Consider the following 25,580-nt stretch of genomic DNA (forward strand, 5'->3'; position numbering starts at 1 on the left):
GATAAAAAAAATACACTCACACACGGTGCTGTAAGCTTGGTCAAGTGCAGAAAGCCGGGTCCTAAAAAAAGATCTGGTGTTTTTTTTTTTTTTTTATAAAAATAAAAACTTCCCAGCACGTTTTTGGCGTGAACGTGCGGCCTGGGTTGGCACGGCTCTCTGAAAGGAAAACAAAAAGAGTCTGCTCTGCTTTTTCGTATCCAGACACAAACTTTTTTTTCCTCCCCCCCCCCACCCCCCCGGCAGCAGGTCCTTTGTTTCGCTCTGCGGTCGCCGGGGCAGTAGCTGAGGGAAGGGGGACGTAGCGATGCCAGGTGCCCCACGGTGGCACGCCTGCCCTGGCTTCCTCCTGGCCCGTTCGCCGGGAGTCCGCACCCACGCAGGTCGCTGTCCTTGCACAGAACGCTAATTATCCCTATTATAATTACTTGTAGATACATGCAAATAAATTATAGTCTTTTTCTTCGAATTTGCTCGTCGGTGGTGAAATACAAAAGAGGGATTCTCAAAAAGAAAATTGTGTCTGCCAGCTTAATCCTGAGGTCCTGATCAGTTTCGTTTGCAATTACTTTAATTTACGTGCTTTATTTCAAACATCCTTAAACTTGTTGCAGAGTAGCATCAAAGACATCCGCCAGCATGCATTTACTGTGTCGGACCCCGGCCTCTCCTAGCATCTTCTAATATCCGGGTGGCCTTCTGTATCAGAATTTGTTATTCTTATCATTCTGTTGGTATTGAGATGGCTCCGACACCGACCTGCTGCGTCTAAATGTGTTTCGCAAAAAGTTTTCAGACACTTTTTAAATACCGCCAGGCAGCCATTTATAGAATCGTCAAGCTAAATAAGAAAAAAAGAAAAAAGCACGCAGTGGGGCAGCAAGATCTCAGATCTGCAGTGTGCCATATGTCCTGTGAATGCTTTGGAGGGACACTGCTGTTTTTTTGCATTCGTATCCATGGGTAACGTATAGTAAACTGCGGCTTGCATTGCTAACGACTCCTCAGAAGTCCCCTCGGTAAACAGACTGTTCAAAACAATACGCAAAATACTTTTCTTAGTATACGATGCTAAAAACAAAACCCAGGTCGCCTCATGACGGGGGCTGAAATCAAGAGGTCAAACGTAATGCTTCAACTGCAGCTTCAGTGGTCTTTTGAAAACGGGGAAACATTTATATTCCGCGATAATCGATTCTGTTATTCTCAGCTAGCCCTTGCAGACAATTGCTGCACCCAGCCTTGGAGAGCCAACAGATTTCAACGATACACAGAAAGTTTACACAATAACACACACGCAAAAGATGTCAGTTATTCAGACAGATAATTAACAGGGCCGTCAGACTTTGCGTCGCATCTGGTTCGGTTATTTTCAAATATGAACTTGGCTGATTTCACACGTTCGCTTCAACAATAAAAAAGCACCAGCAGTGTAGTTACAACAGGCACTACTGTAAGGATTATTTTGAGCATTTCACATAATAATGAAGGGGATGAATAGTGGATGTCCGTTTGGGAACACAAAAACAAACCAGCTGGCAGTGGTTCCAAAACTTGTTGTCAAATGTGTGGTTAGTTTAGTGCGGGAGATGGGGTCAGTGAGAATTGATGTCAATAGCTAGCTAGCAGAAACCCCTAACCATTTAAATCACTCTAGCGTAGCCACGAGTGTTTTTCTCAGTCTCTTTTTGTTTTATTTTTTTCAATTTATTTTGAGTGCACAATTGATTCTTTTTTCCCTGGCAAAGGGCAATTACTTACCTGTTTGTATTTTTTTAGTTTCGTAATTTTTTCTCTTCAGAATTTCCATATGTATGCCAGGTATAAAACAGGGTTTATATAGGGAACCTTCATTATAGCTGTAAATATTTTCTGTATCAATGTTTGGTTTGTTTTCTGCCAGTAAAGGCTATTATGCACTGTGCAAACTTACATTCCCCAAGGGATGTGTAATGTTCCACATTTTAGAACTCTGGATTTTATGTAGACAAAGTGAAAACTTTCTCATAATCTAAAACTGGAACAATAACGCAGTATTTTTAGTGAATATACAGTGTGTGCCCTCATGCAGAAGCTGATGTGTCCCATTCTAACTTTAAAAGTTAGCTTGCTTAATTCTGTAAAATGTCACAAATGTATTGGTTTTGTAGCAAAAATCCATTGACAAGCAATGTTTAACATATCTGCACATATCTCCTGGACAGACATTTTCTTTTTATTGTGTCATAATTTTTTGACTTGACTCATTCACTTCTGTTCTTGCCATTTTGCTATTAACTACAATCGTAGTCACTGGCTCCCAAAGGGATACTAAACACAAATGTTTGCTGTTTTATGTTATTTTAAAGGTATTACTAATTGAAAAGCACCCAGTGAGATTGCTTGTCAATTATTTTTTCACTCAATAGCTGTTTTACAACTATAATTTGGGTGTCAATTTATTGCTACTTTAAAATTAATACGTTACTTAAAACTATTGATTGTTTATAATGAATAAAGTAATGACTTTTTTTTATAAAACTAATAATTTTGTAATATTTTTACGGAATTAAACAAGCATTGCAAGATTTTCTGTGAGCACTTTGTGAATACTTATATAGATATGATAGATAATTAAAATTAACATACATATTCCACAAAGGGCTGCACCAAATAAATTCTGTTTTAGAATCTGATTATCTTACCAAAAATTACTGCCAGCAATTTTACACAACCAATGATTTTTACAGCTGAAAATGAAAAAATTTATTTCCTTACAATTACGATTTTATGCTGTGCTAATCGAAAGAAAGGGCTGAGTGAATTTAACATACCTTTTTAATGCAATTTGTGTTACCTAAGCTGCCGTTTATACTGGCTTTCAAGTCCACATCAGCGTGTGACACTAAGGAATGTGTTTTACACTTTAAGATGTTTGATAGCTTTTAATCTCGGGTATAACATAAAGCGAGTCTCGCCTACTTGTCGTCTTTTTATCAGGGTCTTTTTGTGGTTGAAATAGCGCCAGGCCTGAACAGAGAGGGCTGTCCCCAGCTGCATGGGGATGTCAAAACTCTTTTTCAAGTGGTAAGCAGTGGCCAGGAATCATCCCCCCCACTGCACCCCACCCCACTCCACTTTCAGAGAGACACAAACCTATTGCAAGGCGACCAGCTACATGGTTACATAGCTTGGTTACAACCATTTGCTGTCAGACCTTGTCACCACAAGGCTTAAAGTTTGGAAGGACAGTGTTACTACCTTGTTTTATTAGTAGTATATATTATTAAAGACAAACTTTCTTTTTGCCTACAGCTGTCTTGTGTATTGGTGTCATATATATTGTATAAATATTCAATTTAAATATAATACGATGCATATAGGTAGTGTGTAATATTTATGTAGACATATATAGTGCATATTAAATTGTTATATAATATGCAGCTAATATGAAATTTAGTAGCTTTTGTGTGCCGTTTTCCTTGAGGGCGCCGCCGTTGCCTTCGCTTCCCTGCTCTTGGCCTGGTGTGGGCGCGTGGGTCGTCACGAGAGGGGCAGGGGTCTGCGCTTTCCGCGCGACGTGCGGCGCACGGCGGCTTCCCAGTCGCTTCAGTTCGGCTCAGGAAACTTTCCATTAAAGTGCTTTGAAAAGCATTCGCGAGCCGCCCCCCTCGCCACAAAAGAAGCGACCGGCACTGAAAGTGTAATTATTTAAGCGGGTTTTTGGTTTCCTGCGCTCTTGCTTGACTGCGAGTGAAAGTGGCAAGAATGGGAGCACAAAAGAGAGAAGGAATTAAGCGCCAAAGACTGAGGTCCGGTTTTTCTCGGACGTCGCCCCGCTGCTGGGTTAACCGCCCCGCTCCACACCACGCCGCCCCCCCGCTGCCCGGTCCTCTAGATCAGGTTTCCGCTTCTGTCTTATTTAAAGCAGCGGAACGCTTCAGGATCCCTCTTGATTAAAAGGTATCCTCGGAGCCGCTTACCTCACGCTCGCATTCCGAAGGTGGGGTTCTTCGGGGCGGGGGGGGGCAGTAATTAAATTTATCTGTCCTGTCAGGGCAAAGGGTAACGGGAGACTGACTCTCCTTTCCCTGCACTCCTTTAAAATCAGAGAGATGACATTAATTAACAACGTTATTTATTCGTTCAGCATTATTTCACGATATTATCCACCTGAACGGATCTCGTGAGTGGGATGGGGGGTCCTCTCGGTGTTACCCCCTGTGACATTGTGACTGTGTGCAGTGTGACTGATGATGCAGCAGAGTGCGTAAAGTTAAGGACTCATGGAGCCTGAAGCCGTTATGACAATAAACTGTAGTAGTTTATGCGTATGAGCAAGATAATAGCTGGCAACAGGTGATAAGGTAACATCAAATGGATATGGTATTTCTGTGTTTTTTCGAGGAAAAACTGCACAAAACACATAATTTTTTACACAGTGGAAAGTACCAAGTGATACCTAGCTTTCTATAGTGATGCTTTTACTGCTGATCTGCTTTGTAGTTTTGAAAATATGGAAAAATATTCACTAAATTTCCCCCTTAGGAATGGATGGGTCTCTAGAGGCCTTCTTGACACGAACCTTGGATGGGTTGTTGCCAAGTTATGCTGCTCTGTATGTTTTATATTTAGTATGGGAAATATAGGTCATATGATTAATATGAAATATACCTATATGTGTGTGAGGTAAAAGGTGATTGATTTGCTGAAATCTGATTTGTTGGGGGCCAACATAGCGCCATCATGTGGCCATCCTCTGCTAAATTTCATTTGAGGATGAAGTATGTATGAGACACTGTAATTCCGCAATGAAGCCTATGGTAGCAAGCATTGATATCGTTAAGTCATTGGTGTGATCTGATTGGCTCGTGTAAGACGTGATTTGGTGCATGTGTAGACCAGCTGGTTAATGAGAAAAGCCCATTTTCACAATGGGCGCAGAAATCAATATTTTGAGTGATGTGGTGTCGTCCGGCTGTTACGTGTGATGCTTTTATGTCTGCATCCAAATGCCCGTGGGATGCTCCGCGGCCCAGCAACATTGAGGCGGTTTTCACTGCTCGTTATGACCAGAAAAATGTAGCCTCTTTCATTGGCCCCCTCCAGCCTGCCCCCAGGCTTATGAACAAGTGCAATTTTATAGCTTGATTTTTTCCCACTACTTTAAAAGATTAAATAACGTCACAAAGGCTTTGAGTCAACTTAGGACTCTCTTCTCGGCGTCTGCGTCAATGTCGCACCATCTTGCCTGTGTACCTCCTTTTTGCAGCCACTTGACTGCTTGTTCTGGAAAATTCTTTCAGAATCGCTCAGAGTTACATACAGTGCAGGTCGCTGGCCCAGGCCAGCCTCTACAATAACCCTTTGCTCCGGTTGTACTGTGCAAAATATTTTATTTTTTTCTGTTTTTCTTTATTTGTTCCTTTGCTCCCATTTTTCTGGAGGGGGAGCAGCAGATTGTTGCCAGCTTGACTGCCAGGGACGCCTACGTCCGACTGGCGGCATCGGGGGCGAGGTGGAGGAGGATGGGAGCACCATGTAGAGTAATGCCGTGGGCGGGGTACGCCTAGTCCGTGCCCTGAGGTGCTGCCTGTCGTGATCCTCCCGGACGCTATAGGTCCGGCGGGTTCCCGCGCCCGATCCCTGTAGCTGTTCCTGCTCGGCTCACACGGTGAACAGGCTTGTTCCTCACGCTCGCGGTGAGACCAGTCTCTGTGTGCAATCCTTTGCATCTACACCCCTTTTTTCATTCAGTCTTGTCTTGTGTGACACCCTTCATTTCCCAACGTTATTAACGCTTTTGGCTTTTGAAGATAAAGCACGATTTTTCAATGAAAGTAGAACATTTAGGGGTTTTTAAACCCTTATGAGGATTCAGTTAATATACATAAAATAGAAAAAAATATATATATATTTGTGTGGAGACGTAGACTAGTATGCCATCCAGCTGTCAGAAGAGAAAATAGTCTCGCCAAAGTAATGACCTCCAGGTCCACCCCAGGCCTGTTTCGGGTCTCTGTCAGCACTTGGAAAAGGAGACCCGTTTCCCTTCCCTGGGCAGGGCCCCCTCGACCTCCGTCTAGGCCCTCCGCCAGCCGGCAGGATCGCAGCAGCAAGGGGGGGGGTCAGGGCTTAAGCTGCCAGGGTTGTGACCCCGTGCACGAGGCGTTTGACCTCTCTGATAAACATCCCTTCTCGTTAGTCACTAGTGAAGGGGATGTGGGTTGGGGACGGAGCCTCCTGGTCCTCAACGCCGCCACATTCACTCTGCTCTGCTGTTTTGACAAAGAGTGCTGACGTGATGTACTCGCCAGAAAAATATCAGCGTGTTTACATATTTTGGCTGTTCACGCCAAGTGTCGTTACTGGAAATGGCATGTTTAAAATTTTTTTCACGACTTTTACGTCAGGAATAGTGTGTTTCGGTCGTTTGGATCGGCCTTTCCACCCGGCCCACCGTGCGCTGAGGCTTTCGCTGGGGCCCCATTCAGCATTCCTCTTTGACATGTATATAGCGTTTACCTCAGCTGACCTCAGCCGGCTGCACCGACGCATCTGAAAGACACCCTGCCCGTCCGTCCCAAGGCTCATGCCGAGATTTACCGTCACCGTCTGCTGGTCGACTTTGATGAAAAACACTTTCCGGATGCTAGAATTTTGGACGCAAAGATTTGGGGTCGTTTGTTTCTGCAGTGCAGAAACTCGTTACCCCTGCAGCAGAGATTTATTTCAATCCATGGACTGGAATGCAGCGTTTCCTAAATTCCACTTTCTGGGGGCTGGGCCTTTGGTCCTGTAGGTTCGTAGGTGAGATTCGTGGCAGACGGGTGCACGCCGTTGCTTTGTGTCTGGGGGTGTGTGGGGTTCCACGTGGCCCAAGCTGCGGGCGACGGCATCACCGATACGCACCGCCTGCCTTTTGGCAAGTCTCACGTTACAGACGTTTTGTATTTCCCATCCTTTCCACAAGCCTGAGGAATAACAATAATTTGGAGCTATTTAAGGCGATTGTGGGATAAACCACAGTCTTTGTTGTGGTTACAGCAGTACACACTGTGGCTTTCGGGCACTCGTGTGTGCACTGGGGCTCCGCCCCCTCGCCGCTCCCTGGAGCCGCCCATTGGCGATCGGCTCGCGATGCTGTGCAGCGGCAGCTAGCGTAACATGAGAGTGACGCGGCGGCTTCGTGGCGCTTTCACACGTGTGGACGGCATGCTCGCACACGCACACACACATGCAGGGCAAGTGCTCTCAAAGAGGGGAAGCAGCCAGCCACGCCGAGGCCTGTTTCGTCCAACTTCTTGTCTTCTGTGTAACAATATCAGAAATTGCCCATGCACTGAATTTGGTCACAGTCTTACCTCAATTTACATTATGAATTTGATCCTGAAAAATCGAAAGCGAAGCAAAAAAGTGTAAAGTGGAAAAAAATGTAACAAACGTGAGAAAAACACAAATCGAGAAAATTAAAGTCAAAAAGCTATTTCCACTATTTAAAATAGTGTTTTCAATCCAACCTAACACCTTAAGTAATTTTCTCAAATATCAGTAGAACAATGAAAGTAGCTTTTATAACTACCGAACACCAGTTTGCAATAAATAATCTATAAAATAAAATTTCTGTTGGCCCAGAAATGTTGATGTGTAATATTCTCAAATTATAGTGTCAGAAAAATCACTGCCTGATCATTGTTTAGTATATTCAATGGCAGAAAATGTTATGTTGAGGAAATTGGTTTGTAGATTAAAACTCAGCACTCGTTATGGCAAAATAAAGGATTAAAGTAAATTGATAGATTGCTGTATTTTTCCTACATATATACAACATAAATACCTCAGTATTAACTTTATGTTATGTTCAAATCTTGAAAAGGTGAGATAAGGTAGATGGATGGATGGATGAGTTGCAGATTCGTGCCTGAAGGCTTTTTGCACTGGCCTATACAAATTGCGCACTCTTTACCCTATTAGGTGTGTCTTCTGCTGCTGGACCTGGTTTTCCAGTTTGATAATTATTGGGAGTACATTACCACATGCACATATGTCACTGGCTTTGGGGCCCGTCAGGCCCCGTGACAGAGCATACGCTGGAACTCTGGTGTGCCATATATTATGAGGCGCGACCTTGTTTCCAACTGTTTTTTCCACCACAGTTTATCGGATTAAACAAAGCTGATAAGATTCTCTGAAGTGAAATACTTTGTTTTTTTTTTTTTTTTTTTTTGTCAAACAACGTCACCCTTCTGTGGGTACATCTCGCGCAAACCTGATTGCGCAGCAAATTCAGGTAATCCGTTTAATGTCTATTGTCAACACCGATCTCTCTCCAAAATCCGTTCAGATTCACGGATTTGGAGCATAGTTTCAGGCTTTGGTTGGGAGGATTTTAGCAAAAAAAACAAAAAAACAAAAGCAACATCAACAATTATAGCACAGAGCAGCTCCACGTGTAAGACCTTTGGCCATATTTTGCAGATCAGTCCCTCTTATTTGAGAGATTTAGCAGATTTTCTTTTTTCTCCTTATTGTTCCTCTTTCTGGAGCTGCTTTACCCCTGCAGACGTTAGTCGGCATGAATGCGAGCATGCGAGCCTTTGCCTGCAACAGCCCTTTGTTTGGCCCGTGAGTCTTTCAGATAAACAGTTCAAGAACGAGACAGAATGAAAGGTATGGTGGTGTCGAACCTGCGCCGTCCTGGCGTGGAGTGCGTTCTGAGCGTGAGGGGACAAGGGTGTGGCCGGGCACCATGATGGTTTTTTTCATCAACTTTGCATTAAAGCAAGAGCAGCATCTTAGCAGTGACTGAAAGCACCAAGCCGCTCCATGGTCATTTTTCTAAGCCTTGCCTTCATGTGGCTGTTGGGCCCTGCAGTACATTTCCAGGAAGCAAGGGTGAAAGGGGCCGATAATTGCCCTTTTTGACCCCTTTTGATTTTACCCCTCTCTCCCGCGGATGGCTATGAGAGGTCCCTCTCCGGGGTGTTGAATATCCTATGGGGGTATCAGAGTCTTTTTGGAACAATACGGGACCCAAAGTCTCTTCACCCCAAATGGGTTAAACCATATTAAACTCTGTGGGGAGATCCGTTCCTAATGGCCTGTGCCATTGAGCCCGTAAAGGGAGTGGACGTTTCTAACCACTCCCGAACACAGCTTCGACCAACTCCTCAGAATGGATCCTTTGTGCCTCTCCGTCATTCAACAAGAGTGCTATTGTCTTAAGCCCCCGCTAGCACGGCGCTAGCCACTGCGCAGCCTGCATTGTGCACACCGTGAATCTATTGGAGCTCGGTGAGGACTTCATTTGAATCGTAGGCAGACGGCTCATGTGCCCCTCCGGCTGATGGGGGACCCCCGTTAATCATCTGATTACTTTCAGGTTGGATGCAATTCTTTATTTTTTTCATGGGGCGTAATCAAGGCCAATTGGGAATTTTTAAGGATGGGGGAAACCTCGCCGCTGTCACACAGAGAAGTGGGGGGGGGGGGGGGGGGGGGGTGGACCGAGGAGTGGGAAGACAGAGCTGAACTATCAGCATCTCTGGCTTTGTTTAAATGTCAGATCTCCCCCCCTCCCCACCTCTTTGTTCATCAACTCCAAAAATGCAGCGTGGGTCGAGATTCATGACAAACCGTAGCTGACTGTCATAACTGTGGCACTCAGTGGCTGGGTTTCTTAAGGGGCCCTCGAACCCCCCTCCCCAAAGCTTCTGGAGTAACACAAGCACTTTTTTCAGTTTATCCCAGAGGCACACGGTTATGCCGCCACCCTCATCTCCCCCCTGTGCTGGGCTGTGACCCTATGGTATACAGTTTGGGAGCTTTTCTCATAAACGACCAGAATCCCTGCTTGCCTTTCCTGGTGCAGTTCACTGGGAAATGAACCAGAACAAAAACACAAAGGCAAACAAAAAAAAAACACCACATTTTACCTGCCTGGCATCATGCAGGAAATAATTTCTGGGCGATATCTTATCTTTTTGGTTTTGCAGGAGTCTACTGCTGGTACTGCAACCAGAGTGTTTGAGCTCTGTGCCAAAGTCAGGGAGAAGGAGACTGACTGGGATAGAGAGAGAGAGAGAGAGAGAGAGGGCTTGGTGATTCGGGATTGGGGCACCATTGTGCTGGGAAACCATTTGGGATGGAATATAAAAGAACGTGGAGACATGAAACGGCACAGCTGTGACCGTCTGTGGGGGAAGCTGCTACAGATGGCGCGAGAGGTGAAAAATAAACTGCCGTATGGCTGGTAGAATATAGAAGAAAGGCCTGGGCTTTGTGGGAGAGCTTCTCACGTGCGGCGTGTCTGTGTGCGTGTGTACGCACCGGGGGGGGGGGGGGGCATGTGAGCGTGTTACATTTTATGTGTGTTTTGGAGAAGTAGTTTCTGCAGGAACTGATTTATCCTCACACCCTTTATGTCCGTCTGCCACGCGGTTTAAGGCCGATTTTTCGACACATTAACGCCCCATATTAGCCATTTATAGGGCTGGAGATGTTTTCTTGTAGATTGAGATTCAATCTGTGTTTTCTTAATACGCACAGTTTTACATTTTCGCTGTTTTTTGCCACTTAAAGCTGCGCCTTTAAATACGGACCTTTCAGCTGTCCGGTTATCGATTGTGAGGTCAGATGGCCAGTGAACTCCAATGCAAGTGATGTATTACATGGAAAAATGTCCCACCCCCCACTCAAATGAAGATGTGTATGTACTGATCAGCTCCTTGTTATTACTGACTTGGTCCTGACTCACTCAGGAGGTAAGACAGTATGCATGTGAATGCCTGCTTTTTTAAAGAGGTCTGTCCACTGTTCAATCAGAGCCTTTCCTGGATGGGAAGAGCACAAACTAACCAGTATGTAGCATGGGGGCCGTTGCCAAGCATTTCCCCGAATTGCATGATGGGCTTTAGTCATAATTTGTTTCTGGGTTTCGTTTAATGTCGGCTTTAATAACTGAGAGACATTAGGGGGCAGGACTGAGTGTTCAGGTGACTTTGGGGTTCACTGGCTGTCCCAAGGAGGAAATATGAACAGAGGGATACACCTGCAAACGGATGAATGAGTGAGAAATGGAGGGAAGGTGCAGGTCCAGCGGACGGCCAGAGCGCTTGGTGCCTCGTTAGCCATGGTGGGATGGCACCAGCAAACCTCGTAAAACACCAAGCCTCATTCGGGAGCTTCTGTGAACAGGCACACTGGATTTTAGATACTGAAAAAGTCCCCATCATTACGCAGTGGGTGGGGTTACCGTGGTCGCAGGAAAGATGGGACCCAGGACTTCAGCGGTATGGGCGATATGACCTTCTGAAAGTTTCCCTTCTGCATAACGAAACCCAATAAGAAATGGCCTCAAATGCTTAACAAGTCCCCTACTTTCCCTGGACTTATGAAACATTTTCAAGCAACGTGTTTCTTTTTCTCTGTGGGTTTTGCGTGGCAGCCAAGGTGCAGATTCGGATTGGGGCATAACCGTGCAGGGAATTAATTGCCAAAGTGCAGATCACATGATTAAACATCGCTCACGTTCAGCTGAAAGATGGTGCCGTGTGGTGTCGGCCCAGTACGTCTGCTGCAAAGATGGAGGTGGTTCTACAGCACCCTGAACAGAACTGCAGTCAGAAAAGTGTGGCTCACTCGAACCCGGAGCCGGACGTGTAGGACACCAGCTCGTCCCTCTGCTGTCCTGGCCTGTTCCCTGCGAAGCCAGACAGGATACTGTCATGGTTCTCTCCCCTGAAGTATTTCCCACTAAAATAAACAATGAAATCAGCATATGCTCGGGGGTTGGGGGTGTGGCCTTTGATTTGTCCAGGGGGGCGGAGCAGTAGCACCTTCGTTAGCGTCCACCTCGGCTGCTGCGATTGGCCAGTTGTTCTTAATCTGTCGGGAGACCCTTTATTTCATGTTCATCCGCATGCTCCAGCGGGGGACAAAAGAGCCCCTTGATTCCCAGTGAACTGTTTGGGACTGAGGGACTTGGTGACCAAGCTAATTGGTAACTTTATTAAAAAACAACATGGACCCCCCCCCCCCCCCCACTTAGAGATGTTTATGTCACTGCCCATTATTCTCAGAGGAGTAATCATTCACTTTCTTCCCTTCTTTCTGTTAATTCATCTCTATCATAGGCCTAACCCTGAAAGTGAGTGCCAGGGGGGTGGGGGGTGTTCGTGAGGGGGGGGGGAGAGATGTGGGAGCACCTCGAACTCGGTATTCATGTACAATTGTGTCGTTTTCACACCCATAACCCGGGGGCTCCAGGAGGCTCGTGGGATGATGGGAGCCGTCAGGCTGAGACCTGGGGGGGGGGGGGGCGGGGAATTGGGGGGAAGCACTGGGAACTCGGGGACAAAAACAGCCCTCAGAGCCATAACCTTTATGCTCCCGGTTATGTGAGAAATCCACCGGCGTGTGATTCAGAGCAGCGCTAGCGCTGAAAGGGAGCCTCGCTTAGGCTGCACGCCTGTGTTTTTACGCACTTTACCTTATTTTGTTTTTATATCTGCAGGTATAATACCGTGGTATGAGCTGTACGCTTATACCACTAGGGCAGTCACTATCGGTTATATCAATAATCGAGTAATTTGCTGATTAATCTGATGATTCATTGAGTAATCGCTTATATATGCAGTCGTTTCATCGCAATGGCAGATAATATGCTCTATTTGGCTATTAAGTTTAGTAATTCTCAAATATTGCAAAACCTGTCGCAGCTTTTTCCAATTTCATTCAGCCTTACCAAATCACACAATACATTTACAAAAAATAATTAATATTATATGATTATTATGTACCATATGATGTAAATTGATATGGCTACGCAACAGGGCTAAATTTAATTTTAGTAGTGATCATTTTGATGTACAGGAATTGTAGATAGTAAATTAAACAAAATAATTTAAGTCAGTGATGACAGACAGGCTAGGCTACTCCACATGGCACGTATCTATGGTTAACTTCACAATATTGGATGAGTCCTTTAAACCCAAATGTCGTCTTTTAAGATACATTTGCATCTCAGTAGCTCTGTGGTGATATTTAGGTTCTGCTTTGTGATACTGAGGGACAAATGCATTTTCATTCACTTTTAATGTGAAGTGCTTCCACACAACTGATACTTGCGCTCTTAATTTGGATCCTCATCCTAAATGTGCCCTCTTCCTTCCGCCATATTGCTGAGTAATCAAGAAGGAATTTTTTAATCGATGCTTTTAAATAATCAAATAACTGAGTTTAATCAAGTAATCTTAACAGCTCTATATACCACATAAGATGCCTCCTGTGTATCTAGCATTAGTTGTTTCCTTAACACAGCTGAGAATCTCTGCTAGATGTCCCCTTAATGCAACTGAGTACCTATTGCTAATTCTTCCCTTAACACAGCTAAGTATCTAGCACTAGTTGTTTCCTTAACACAGCTGAGTATCATTTGCTAGGTATTTCCTTAACACAGCTGATATCTATCGCTAGTTGTTCCCTTAACACAGCTGAGTATCTATCGCTCTGTGTTCTCTTACCACAGCTGAGTATCTATCGCTCGGTGTCCCCTTAACACAGCTGAGTATCTATCACTCTGTGATCCCTTAACATAGCTGAGTATCGCTAGTTCTCTTAACACAGCTGAGTATCTATCGCTAGCTGTTCCCTTAACACAGCTGAGTATCTTTCGCTAGGTGTTCCCCTAACACAGCTGAGTATCTATCGCTAGGTGTTCCCTTAACACAGCTGAGTATTTATTGCTAGGTGTTCCCTTAACACAGCTGAGTATCTATCGCTAGGTGTTCCCTTAACACAGCTGAGTATCTATTGCTAGGCGTTCCCTTAACAGAGCTGAGAATCTATAGCTATGTGTTGCCTTAACACAGCTGAGTATTTATTGCTAGGTGTTCCCTTAACACAGCTGAGGATCTATCGCTCGGTGTCCCCTTAACACAGCTGAGTATCTATCACTCTGTGATCCCTTAACACAGCTGAGTATCTATCACTAGGTGTTCCCTTAACACAGCTGAGTATTTATTGCTAGGTGTTCCCTTAACACAGCTGAGTATCTATCGCTAGATGTTCCCTTAACACAGCTGAGTATCTATCACTCTGTGATCCCTTAACACAGCTGAGTATCTATCGCTAGGTGTTCCCTTAACACAGCTGAGTATTTATTGCTAGGTGTTCCCTTAACACAGCTGAGTATCTATCGCTAGATGTTCCCTTAACACAGCTGAGTATCTATTGCTAGGTGTTCCCTTAACACAGCTGAGAATCTATAGCTAGGTATTCCCTAAACACAGCTGAGTATGTATCGCTAGGTGTTCCCTTAACGCTGCTGTGTCACGTCTTTCCCCAGCCTCAGAACCCAGGCATCCTGGCCTTCCGACCACGTCACACACAGCAGCCTCTGCCTGCTCCCATGCACTGATCTGTCGGAGCCCCGTCCTGTTTCTCTCCCACACGCGGGGCTGGTCCGGGGGCCTGCGGAGGGAACTGGGGGGGAGACAGGGTACAACTCAAAGTCAGATATACTGAGATAAGGCGGCGATCAATCATGGAGACTCTGGGCCGTGCGACCGCCGCAACTCCACCGCTCTTGCTGTGACCAGCCAGGCAAAAGTTAGTGCCCTGCTCTTCCTCTGCCCCCACCCCCCCCCCCCCCCACACCACTGCAGAGTTAGGGAAGATATCCCGGGGGTCTGGTGTCTGATGTTGTTCTCAGGCTGACTTTCGGAGAGCAGAGGTCCCTAGTCATTCGCGACCAGACCATTCGTGGACCTGGGCCTGTCGGTCAGCCAGGGTTGTGAAGACCTGATTTATGACCATAACAAGTGTACCTCCTTGTAATGAGAAATGAGTGCCTTTGCAAGCCCCTCGTGAGCACGGCCACCCGTGCACACACACACACACACGCACACACACACACATACACACACCCAGCTCGGGGAATCTTCGGAACCCCACTCTGCAGCCTCCTGCTAATTAAATTCCGCCGCTGTCCATTAGAGGGATAAAGTGAGCTCGCTGCTGACTCAACACAGGTACAGCCGCGCGGTAATGGCCAGCAGAACCCCGGCTATTCATTCAACCCCCTCCCCCCCCCCTGCTTTTACGCATCCATGGGTTACCACATGCTTTCAGACTGAAGGAAGGTATCGGCGGGGGGGGGGAGGAGGTGGGGTAAAAAAAAAAATTAAAAAAATGCAGCTTTGGAATGTTTTAATCAACCAGGCCCAGACATCCGGCTTGAAACGGCGTCTGGGGCATGGATCCTGAGCTGGCCTGATCCCGTGTGGTGACAGAGCCATCCATATTGGGCCTCTCGCCCCTCACCAGCCCCCCAAACCTCAGCCTCCATCAGCCACCCCCGAGTGTCCACAGTCAGGTCAATTTCATGTACCTACTATAGCTGCATTTGTAATCTATAGTCTCCTAGACTATTCAGGAGTAGATCTTTGGAGCGGTAAGGTTATTATTTTCGTTTTACCCCAGTTTGGGGAGTTTAATTTTTTTTATCTCTCTGGAAGAATTTCAGCAAATTGTCATGGAGCGTCACTAAATCAAACCCCAAAGAGGGTTTGATCCTCCACAGCATTCTGGGGGAGCTTAAATCGGGTTTTGACCAGGTCAGTCAAGTTTTAATTGCTGAAAGTGAGACTTGAGTGAGGTTTAGGGGGGGCGTCTATAGCTGGCTTGTCTAACCATCTGCAGGCCCACGGTCGGACTCTCGTGTCACAGAGCAGCTCACTGCACGGCCACAAGTGCCAAGATCAGAGGGCGCTGGCTGACTGCGGCCTCCTTCGAAGCCTCAGTGGAGAGCTCCTGGTCCAGGCAGGCAGCCATGGTCCAAACCAGATGTGTAATTTGGTGGGTCGAATCGGGCCATGTCCCGGCTGGGCTGAGGAGCGCGGTGGCTGAATCGGGGCCAACCTGCCATTCAGGCAGACTGTGCTAAGTGTGTGAGGAGGGTCACATCCACGTGTTGGGGGATTTAAGGTACAGCCCAGCCCCAGGAACGTAGTGGTTCCCACACCTATCGGCCTGATCCCCAGCACTTCACAAGCAGGAAAAATTTAGCCACTAACCCTTTGTACTTAATTAGCAGCATGAGATATCCACATTCTGATAATGACACCACCATTGCATCCTAATAGCCAGACAAATCAATAGGCAGACTATTTTAATGGAAATATTTTAATGGTTTAATTTTCGTAGAGGATGAGGTTATGAAATGCTACTCTAGGGTTACCAATTAGAGGACACTTGGACTACTACATAAGGTGACTATACATCATTATGTACCATTTATGCTACAATATATATATTTGAGCAAGTAAATATTCATATTGCATGGACTTTGTTATGTCTGTTTCTTTCCTTTGGTCTAGAGAGAGACGTTCTCTTAAGCATCAGTTTAAGATAAGGTTGAACGCTCGAAGGTCGATAAAGTCTAGCTGGGTCTCTGAATAGCTAACCAGTGACTCTAATGGGCTTTTCCAAATGGCATCCAAATGAAATTAAAAAGGCGGCATGTGTTTCAAGGTAGAAGCCAGAGTTCACGGGTCAGTTTTGCACTTTCATTGCATTTGTTCAACACAGTGAAGAGCTCAGCGTGAAGAGACCGGTGTGATATGTTTCACCAAACCGAACCACATGATGTGTAATAAGAAAACATGTGGTTGGAGCAAGCCAATAGGAGTGCTCTGCTTCATCATACAGTCTTCTTGGGCGTCTTGCCCCATTTTCAAATGTTATTTGATCTGCTATCAACTAATCGGGTGAATACAGTATGTCGACCTGGGAAGAAAAGAATTAGCAAATCTGTGGCTCGCTGTAAAATATGGAGCAAAGAAACAGTTAAATAATTTTTTTCTCTTGTGTTCTAGCCGGACCTGTAACGTTGCTTCTCAGTTTCACACCTTTGTGCCCAGAGGGTAGCAAAATTTTGCAAGACACAGCAAGTATTATTTGGGTTCTGACAGCCAGTAAACAGTGAAGAATTTATACGTCTGTAGGAGCTTTCAAAGACACCAGGGGAATCTGAGGCTGAGGGCAAATGCCTCCTTAACTCCTTAGGGCCCACTGGGTCTCAGGGAGAGCTTGTCATGTGTCGGAGCTTCTCTCAGCCCGTGCAGCATTCACGCCGCTCATCAGGGCCTGGAGGAGACGGCTCACACATTGGTCAGTCATTTCAGTTAAGGCATGTGCTCTATGAATCTGAACACGAGACACCCAGAAGTGATTTGTTTGCATCTTTTTAGAGCAGTGTCTTAATCTGGTGCTCTGGTTTGTGTGTGACTTTACTGTGTTGGAAAACAATTCTGCAGTTGACTTTAGGTGACTCTTGGTTCTAAATCTCTTGTGAGTTAATGCTGTCATACCTCTGGGTGCCTGTAACCAGTAAAAAAAATGTGGCTGCAGAAGACGGCTTCCCGTGGCATGTCTCTGGAAGCGCCCCTGACTTCAAAGAGTTAATTGCAGTCTGTTTTAAGCCCAGCCCAAGCAGGCCTAGAACAAACAAAAATTTAGAAGAAATAACAACAGAGCGTCCTATTGCTTCCTCACCCTTCATTAGCATCTGAATTGCTATTCATCCATGTTTGTCCCATTATAAGTCCATGAGCACCGAGGCCTGTGCTCCCTGCACAGCGAAGTGCTAAATGGGCAAATGAGTCGGGAAATGAGAAAAAAAACGGGAAAAATCCGTAACGACGAATGCAGCAACTCAGTGTGCAAATGATCAGCCAGATCGAAGAGTGATCGGATGCTTCAGGGCCGCATTCTCCTGGATTGGGAATTAGGGATCCGAACTGGGGGGGCAGGCACGAAGCTGGGTGGTGGGGGGAGGTGAGGTGCAGCTGGCAGAAAGGCAGACCCCATTCCCACAGTCCCACTCCAACGGGCCGCTTGGTGCCCGCATACTCCGGGTCACCATTAGCTTAATTAACATCTCATCTGCATGACTTGTTGCGTTCCTCTCCTCCCCTCCATCAAAACAATGCCGACTGGCTGAAGAACCTTAATCCCAAGCATCTCCAGTTAAAATGCAGGCATAAATACTTTCTTTTTATTCCCGTTTTGGAGGACAGGCCCTTCCTTATGTGCCAGTTGTGTGACTGGATACGCTGGGATTGGTCTCATTGCCGCAAATCCGCACAAAAATAAGGGATGCCGTCATGTGCACCAAGGAATGTTTCGGCTTATGTCAAATTAATTCTGACCTGTCATTATATTTGTAATTTGTGCTTGTGAGATCTCACTATTCTTGTGTGAGCCTTGCTTTAAAAGCAGCCAAACATCCAGTTCTAGGCTGTAATAACTCTGGTTTAGAAGTGGAGCCCTTAAATGAGTCGGCTTGGTCGGAAAGCATCCTGCCCACTTGATTCCATGGAGAGAATCCGGCATCACGCCTGAAAGGCTTGGCAAGGTCGTGCGGTGGTCGGCATGTGCAGCCGTCCCGGGAGGCCACGCTCTGTCGTTTACCGGAATGCCACCTGAGTCCACCATCGGGGCAGGATGAGAGCCGCCGGAGCCCTCTGTACCTCCGCGGGACGGGGGCAGATGTCGGGTCCCTGCTGGCGAGCTCGGAACCGAGGGCCGCGTGCTCAGTTAAGCCTTGCTTCTCGGGGACGATCTCGACAGTTGAATTAAAGTGATACCCATCCTGTTCTTGGAAATCCAAGGAATAGAATGGAAATACGACGTAATCAAAGTGTTCTTAAATTACGCTAAGAGGGCATTGAATTTCTTTGGGTGCTGTTTTGTCTAAATGAAATAAAGTAAAAACGAAATTCAATTAAAGAAGTTAAGTACAATTAGAAAATGAAAGCATCTTGCTAGAGCTTTACAATTTCAACACATATTTTATTATGTCAGGGCCTCTTTGATGCTGTTAACCTCCAAACGCAGCTCCCCATGTGTTGTGAATGGCAATGACTTTGGTCAGCACTGGATTTTTATTTTAATGCAAAAAAAAAACAATATTTCTATTTTTTGTCTTTGCGCTGAGCCAAAATGATGGGGTTCGTGATTTATTTTTGTTCCCTTTTACCATAGCGTCCTGCTGGCTCACACTGTAGCCTGGCGTGGCCTGTAGGGGTGTAATTTGTGTGGCCACACTGAACCTGCTCTATACTGACCCCAGACATAATTCATACCATAGCCTGTTTGTTTTTCTGCGTGCAAAACTAGCCTCTTTCATTTTTTTTCTCCTCACTGTCCCTCTTGCAGAGAATTTGGCAGCGTGAGGCACCTGATTGTTTTTAACTTTCGTTTGCCTTTCGTTCTTCCTCTTGTTTACCTTTTGCTTGTCTTTCATTTCTCTTTTATTTGCCTTCAGTCTCCCAGTGCCATTGGTCCCATTGCCGTATTGCACCTCGTTGCAGCAGATCTTGCTGAGGTTCAAAGGCCTTTCTAGCACTTCAGATGCCGCAGAAACCAATTAGTTGCTGGCTTTAATCAGTGGTTCCCCGCTATTACGTCAGCGACCAACCCGACCATCAAACTTGAAATGGGGCCGTTTTCAGGTTTTCAGCCAGCTGACCAATGCCGGGGGATAACAGAGAAGGGGGAAGCATCTTTGGGCACTGCCTGGTGCCTGGTGGATGCGATGAAATATTTTTATTGGGTATCTCAGATTCTTTCTGTTTCCTGGTGACCCCTTCATAGCCGGGTCTTTGTTTCAGCCCTGATCAAAGATCTTTGTCTGAATTCAGCCTCAGCATTGTTGTATTATGTCATTCGCCCATGCGTGTGTCCTCTTTCTCGTTAAATGCCCCTGCAGTTGACTGATGACGCTGTAACAGGGATGCGGCTGTGATTTTGCAGACAGTCCCTCTGCTCCTTTACCCAGGCCATAAATATTATCCACAGGAGTAGAAGGCAGGGTGGAGGTGCCAGGTTTCTGAGCCGCTAAATGCCACGGGATGGCGAAGCTCCTTGGGAAGGCTGGGCAAAGATTTCATCACGTCCCTGGCTGACCACCTGGCCTAGGGAAGAGTTAAACTATCTTAAAAGAAAGATCCTAATGCAGACAGAGAACATCGTTTAAACGTAACACAGCTTGTGGATTGAACGTCTCCTTAACATCCTGTATTTTTCAAATTTTCATTTTATATCACCACTTCCTGAAACACTTGAATTACTTCACCGTTACGTTGAAATAATTTGAAGGTCAAAGAAATTGGAATTGGAAAGGAGGCATCGTCACGGTTACACAGCGGTGCGAACGCGTTGCCAAGGCGAAGCGCGCAGCAGGTCAGTGCACGCGCTGCCCTTCATCAGCGATGGGAGGAAGGCGGGCAGCACGTTTAAGTGTGCGCCTTCGGTTGCCATAGTTTCGACTCACAGTGGCAATAATGGGAACCACGGGAAGATAAGACGCTCAGAGGGCACAATCTTCGTGCTTCTCCAGGCCAAGTCCGTGCCCGTGTTGCAGAGAGCAGGAGCACAGAGTGAGATGCCGGGCGAGGATGGGGGTGCCGTCATCAGCCGCCCGCCCCCTTCTGGCTGCCCTTTCACTCGCCATGCCGCTGTGAGGGCATTTGGGCGCTCACGTTTTAGTCTTTTCCAGGGGGGCATCTCTCATCATTGCAGGAGCTAAGTAGATGCAAAATTATCTACCCCCCCCCCACCCCTCACATGGCACATGATATTTAATCCGTCATCTTTGTTTTCAACAAACACAGCGCAAGCTGTCGCTGGCAGTGCGTGGGGGGCTCGGGGCCCATCTGGAAAGCGGACCGTGTGCGAGGGAATTAGAGGGGAATTTAAGTAGGGGTTTGCTTGGAGCGGCTGATAGCGCTCCGGCCCTGACCGCTCCGCGTTGCCGTGGCAGCCCCGTGCTAATCTGCAATGCATAATTGATGCTCTGTGTCATAGAAGGGGCCGGACTTGGTTCCGATGCCAACGTCGCCATGGCATTTCGGTGTCCGCATGTCAGGGTACGTGTCCCGCCAGGTCCACGTGTCACTTCTAACTGTCCCTATGTGGCCGAATGTGGGCAGCTAGGGGAAGAGAGAGCCTTATTCCACACTGGCGATGGCTGTCCCTGCCTGAGCAGGAAGCATGTGCACCTGCATGGGCGTCAGGGCACCGGAGGCAGGCCGCCACCTCTGGCGTCAGGGCACCGGAGGCAGGCCGCCACCTCTGGCGTCAGGGCACCGGAGGCAGGCCGCCACCTCTGGCGTCAGGGCACCGGAGGCAGGCCGCCATCTCTGGCGTCAGGGCACCGGAGGCAGGCCGCCACCTCTGTCGTCAGGGCACCTGAGGCAGGCCGCCACCACTGGCGTCAGGGCACCGGAGGCAGGCCGCCACCTCTGTCGTCAGGGCACCGGAGGCAGGCCGCCACCTCTGCACGGCTTGTGGCCACGGCGTCTCAGCGGCATTCGCGTGCGCCGCTCGTATGCGATTTGCGCGACTCATTAGCGCCTGTCATTAGCGCGGCGACGCTAACGGAAAGCCTTTCAGAAGCCCGGCGCAGGTGTTAAATGTTTCCACAGCTGCTTTCAGAACTAAACAGTTTCGAAGGTAAACAGTTTTTGAAAAGCCCTTCTGTTTGAGTTTGTGTGCATATATGTACGAAAACAACCTGTATTTATTTGAAATTTTCTTCATAACGTACAAACAGGCTTGTACCTGCTGAAAGTGTGCTCAGCCTGGTCATTAGATGATCAAAAGATTACTTTTTTATTTGAAGCTTACCACTGAAATCTTACAGAACTGACACTAAAATTAAATAAATATTCAGATTTCACATGTGTCCTAATCAACTAAGGGGAGAAAAACATGAAAGTGTTTAATTTATCAGCTGACTTCGGTGTAGCTTTATCAGTCCATCCCTATATTGTAGTACACGGTCTCACTCCAGACTAAGCAAATGCTCCTTAACATATAGTGTTCAGCAGTGTCTTGTCCACCTTGGCTTCTCTACACTTGTGGCAGTCAAGCGAGTTTAATTTTTCTTTTTAAACTGCGGCTATGAGCGTAGGAAATCAAGGCCAGTTTTTAAAGCACACATTATAATTTTTTTCTAACCTGAAAGTACAGCTTCTTTTTTGTGTAAATCTTGTGCCAAGTAAAAGTATCTGAATATTCTGACTTGGGTTTCTGCAGCAGCGCCAAATCTGTTTGTAAATTGGTGCCCAAAATACATTTGGCTTTTGAATTAATAAAGCCCGTAATTGTACACAATCATTTTAGCAGCTTCTAGCTCTGCGGCAATTTCAAAAAAGTGCATTGCATGCTGCTCTCATTTGAAATTTCCCAGCAGAGAAGCCATAATTTAGAATAGGACAGAAAATATATTTTTTGGGGGGGTGGAAGGGTCTGTCATGATCTCTTTCCAGTGTAGCTTTGAATGCACATTACTCAAAGCCGATTTCAGTGTGTCAGATGTATTTTGTTGTACATTTTCAATGTATAATAGTTTTCTGCTGTGTTAATAATAACTATTGCTGCCCCCCAGAGATGATGGAATTTAAATTTAAAAATTAAAAAAGAAAAAAAAAAAAACTGTGGAAACTGATAGTGTTGGAACCGGATGAAGCAGCAGAGACCAGAACCCTCTGGGTGAGAAGATGCAACAGTAGAACATCTAGCTGCGTGAAACTTTAGAGGCCCACGTGATGTATCTCCCCCCCCCCCAACCCAGGGTCCACCCTCCCTCCAAGGAGCAGGAGATGACAAAGTGCACATCCCTCAGTGAGGGGGCAAGCTGTGTCTCATCTCCCGCAGCCTGGGAAAGTCCTCACTCTGCTGCAGTCTAGGGAGAAAGTCTAGCTGTCCCTGAGCTGCGTCCAGCAGATTCATTCTAGAATGTTCCAGAGCGCCTCCTCGCCGGCGCTGAGGTGTCAGGGCCCTGCGCTCTCCCCCCGGGGAGGAAGGTTACGCAAACTTATTAAAATTGCAGATTTTAAGCCTCAGCATTCGTGCGCAGCTGTTTGTGTTTATGACGCTTGTGACAGATCCGCTGAGTTGTCATGGTGCTGGGGTGTCAGCTGGAAAGACGATCTGTTTTTGGGGGGGCTGGGGGGGGGCATTAAACAAGGAAGTCCAGGCACTTCTTTTGGGGGAGGGGTGGGAGTCGTGGCCTGGGAACAGGTTTCCTGGCCGTTTGGATTGAGGCTCCCTCCCGCTTCCGGATAGTGTAAATCCTAAGCACTTTAAGAATGCTTAGTGCACTTGGGGTGGGGGAGTGGGGGGGTGGGGGGGGGGGGTGGCTGTGAATGGGGTGATCAACAGACATGTTGCCTGGCAACAGCCGTCACTAACCACAGCAGCCGGCAGGAACCCAGACTAGGCGTGGGTCAGTTCAGGTGCTTTGCCCCAAAGCCCCCACCCACTCACTTCTCCACACCAGAAGTCCTCTTCACAACTAGAGACAAGAGTCCTTAGGGCAGCTTTCGGCATTCACCTTCATTTATCGTGGCAATGTCCCATTTAACACAGAATTAAGCCCCTTCTGTCATCCCTCGGCCCTGCTCTGACCTCGCTGGCTCCGTGATGCAGAGCCCCATGCTCTCAGGGTAGAGGAGGGGAAAATCCCGGATCAGAACAGACAAAATGCAGCAAGGCGTCCTGGCTTGGGCTGGTGGCTGCGAATCCCTCGGCATCGGGGAGATGAAGGCAAAGTCAGTGGTGTTACGGCAGCTTTGGGGCAGGCTAACTTGTAGCCTTTATTCTGACATCTGAGGTGGTGCTTGAGCATGAGCCTATGGGGGGGGGGGGGGACTTTCTGTGAGGCGGTGGAGCATTTGGATGCGGGGGCGTGTGGGTGGGTGGATGCACCCTGTAAGCTGATAGTTATTAAGGGGGTCCCTGAGGCAGAAGATGGGCGTTTTCGACGTGTTTGCGGAAACAGTGGCCAGGCCGGGTTCTGGGTCAGGCCATGGCATGGTGAGCGGTGGGCAATCCCCCCCCCCCCCCAAAAAAAAAAAAAAAAAGGATGGGGGGCACAACAAAAGGGTTCCATGCCTGCTGGGTGACATTAAACATGGACAGATGCTGCACACATATTGTGGAGGGGATGGTCAGGCCTGCACAGAAGGCGTTTTATTCATCGTAATCACAACATCCGCTCGAGCAAATGACGCATTGTGCCACTGTGGAAGAATACAAATAAAAACCAAACTGGAGAGCAAGAAACAATATCGAAAAAGAACCGGAACTTGCACTTTCCTAAGGTGTCACCTTCAGGACGAGCCATCTCTCCCCACTCCGAGCAAAACGCTGGTCCCCCTTGACAGCTTCAGGCTTGTTAGCATTTATTGAGATTTCGGTCACTGTTCGCTGCCCCTTCCGGATGTCGTCCTGAGCATGGGTGATAAATATGGCATGGCGTGTGTCTCTCTGGGGCCACGCTTCGTACATGGACAAGGTTACCCGCCAGGTCCTCAGCACTGCGTGGACCCCTCCTACTTCCTTGGTATCACCACTGTCTGTGAACATTGCTCAGTCTTTTTAGTGATAAAACTGTAAATGATTGACGAAGGATAACTTAGCGGTGCTTTGGGCAGCGCAGGTCAGGCAGACGGAGAGGATGCACGCGAAGGTCTCATGAGGAGCGTCACTTGCCGCGTCACCCCGGTGCGTGTGAGCATGCACACCTGCGCACACGTCCCCACACGCTGAGCTTTGCCAGGGCCGCCCTCTCGGTGGCGCCGTGGGGAGCTGCCGTTGCGGGTCGCCTCCAGACAAGAGCGTCCCAGCAACCGGCCCAGCACCTCTCATAAATGACAGTCAGGACTAATACACGACCTCCATTACAAAGGAGGGACGTAGCAATGAAGCTGGGGGACAATCTATGAATGGCGGGAGGGGGGGGCATGTCAACGAGTGGGTACTGGGAGAGGAGTGAAGCTGGGCCGTGCTTCTGTATTGATACCACCTGCAAGCTCCTTGCACTGTACAGTGCTGTACTTGTGTTCATCTGGGAGGGTGTGCTGTCTCAGGGCCTCATAACAGGGGAGAGCACAAATTTGCCATGGAAAGCAAATCAACAAACAAACTCTCTGGGAAATGTCCTTAATTCAAACACAAGAGTCTCAAGTATATAGATCATATATCACCCAGTTCCCCGCCTTCATCTTATCTCTCTGTTATTAAGTTGCATAGATCAATTAGTCTTATATCTAATCAATGATTACAGGCTATAATTGTAGATCATTATACACGGAGATAATGCATTTCATGCGTTTGGATCAGTTTTGTATATTTCGTGCAGCAATAACAGGCCGAATAAGTGCGAGAGGCAAACAGACAAACGGGCCGAGCAAACAAGCTGACAAATAAATAAATAAGAGTGAAGCGGCGCTTCAGAGGTCTGCCCCCGACCAGAGCGAGCTGCCGCACCTCCTCAGCTGCTCCGCCGCTACGCGGAGGCTCCTTCATCTGATCGGAGCCCGGAGCCAGAGCGGCAGGAGCTGAGGACCTCTGCACCAGGAAATGCCTGAGGGATCTGCTCTTCCGAACAGCCGGTCTCCCACAGACTCCTGGAGACGGTTTTATCTCGAGTTGCTAGGATAACAACCCTAAGCTTCCAGCAGCCGTAAGCCCTGCTGGGCCCTTTTCACTCCGGCAGGAAGAATGCTGCCTTTTTTTCACCAGATATT

General features: G+C 47.2%; 1 protein-coding gene across 12 annotated transcripts in view; it reads left to right on the forward strand.

Moving 5' to 3' along the window:
• Positions 1-25,580, forward strand: part of nfia (nuclear factor I/A) — a 159,646-nt gene that overhangs the window by 56,573 nt on the left and 77,493 nt on the right. The window lies entirely within an intron of this gene.

The sequence above is a fragment of the Paramormyrops kingsleyae genome, chromosome 15 (assembly GCF_048594095.1).
Source record: "Paramormyrops kingsleyae isolate MSU_618 chromosome 15, PKINGS_0.4, whole genome shotgun sequence".
Lineage (NCBI taxonomy): Eukaryota > Metazoa > Chordata > Actinopteri > Osteoglossiformes > Mormyridae > Paramormyrops > Paramormyrops kingsleyae.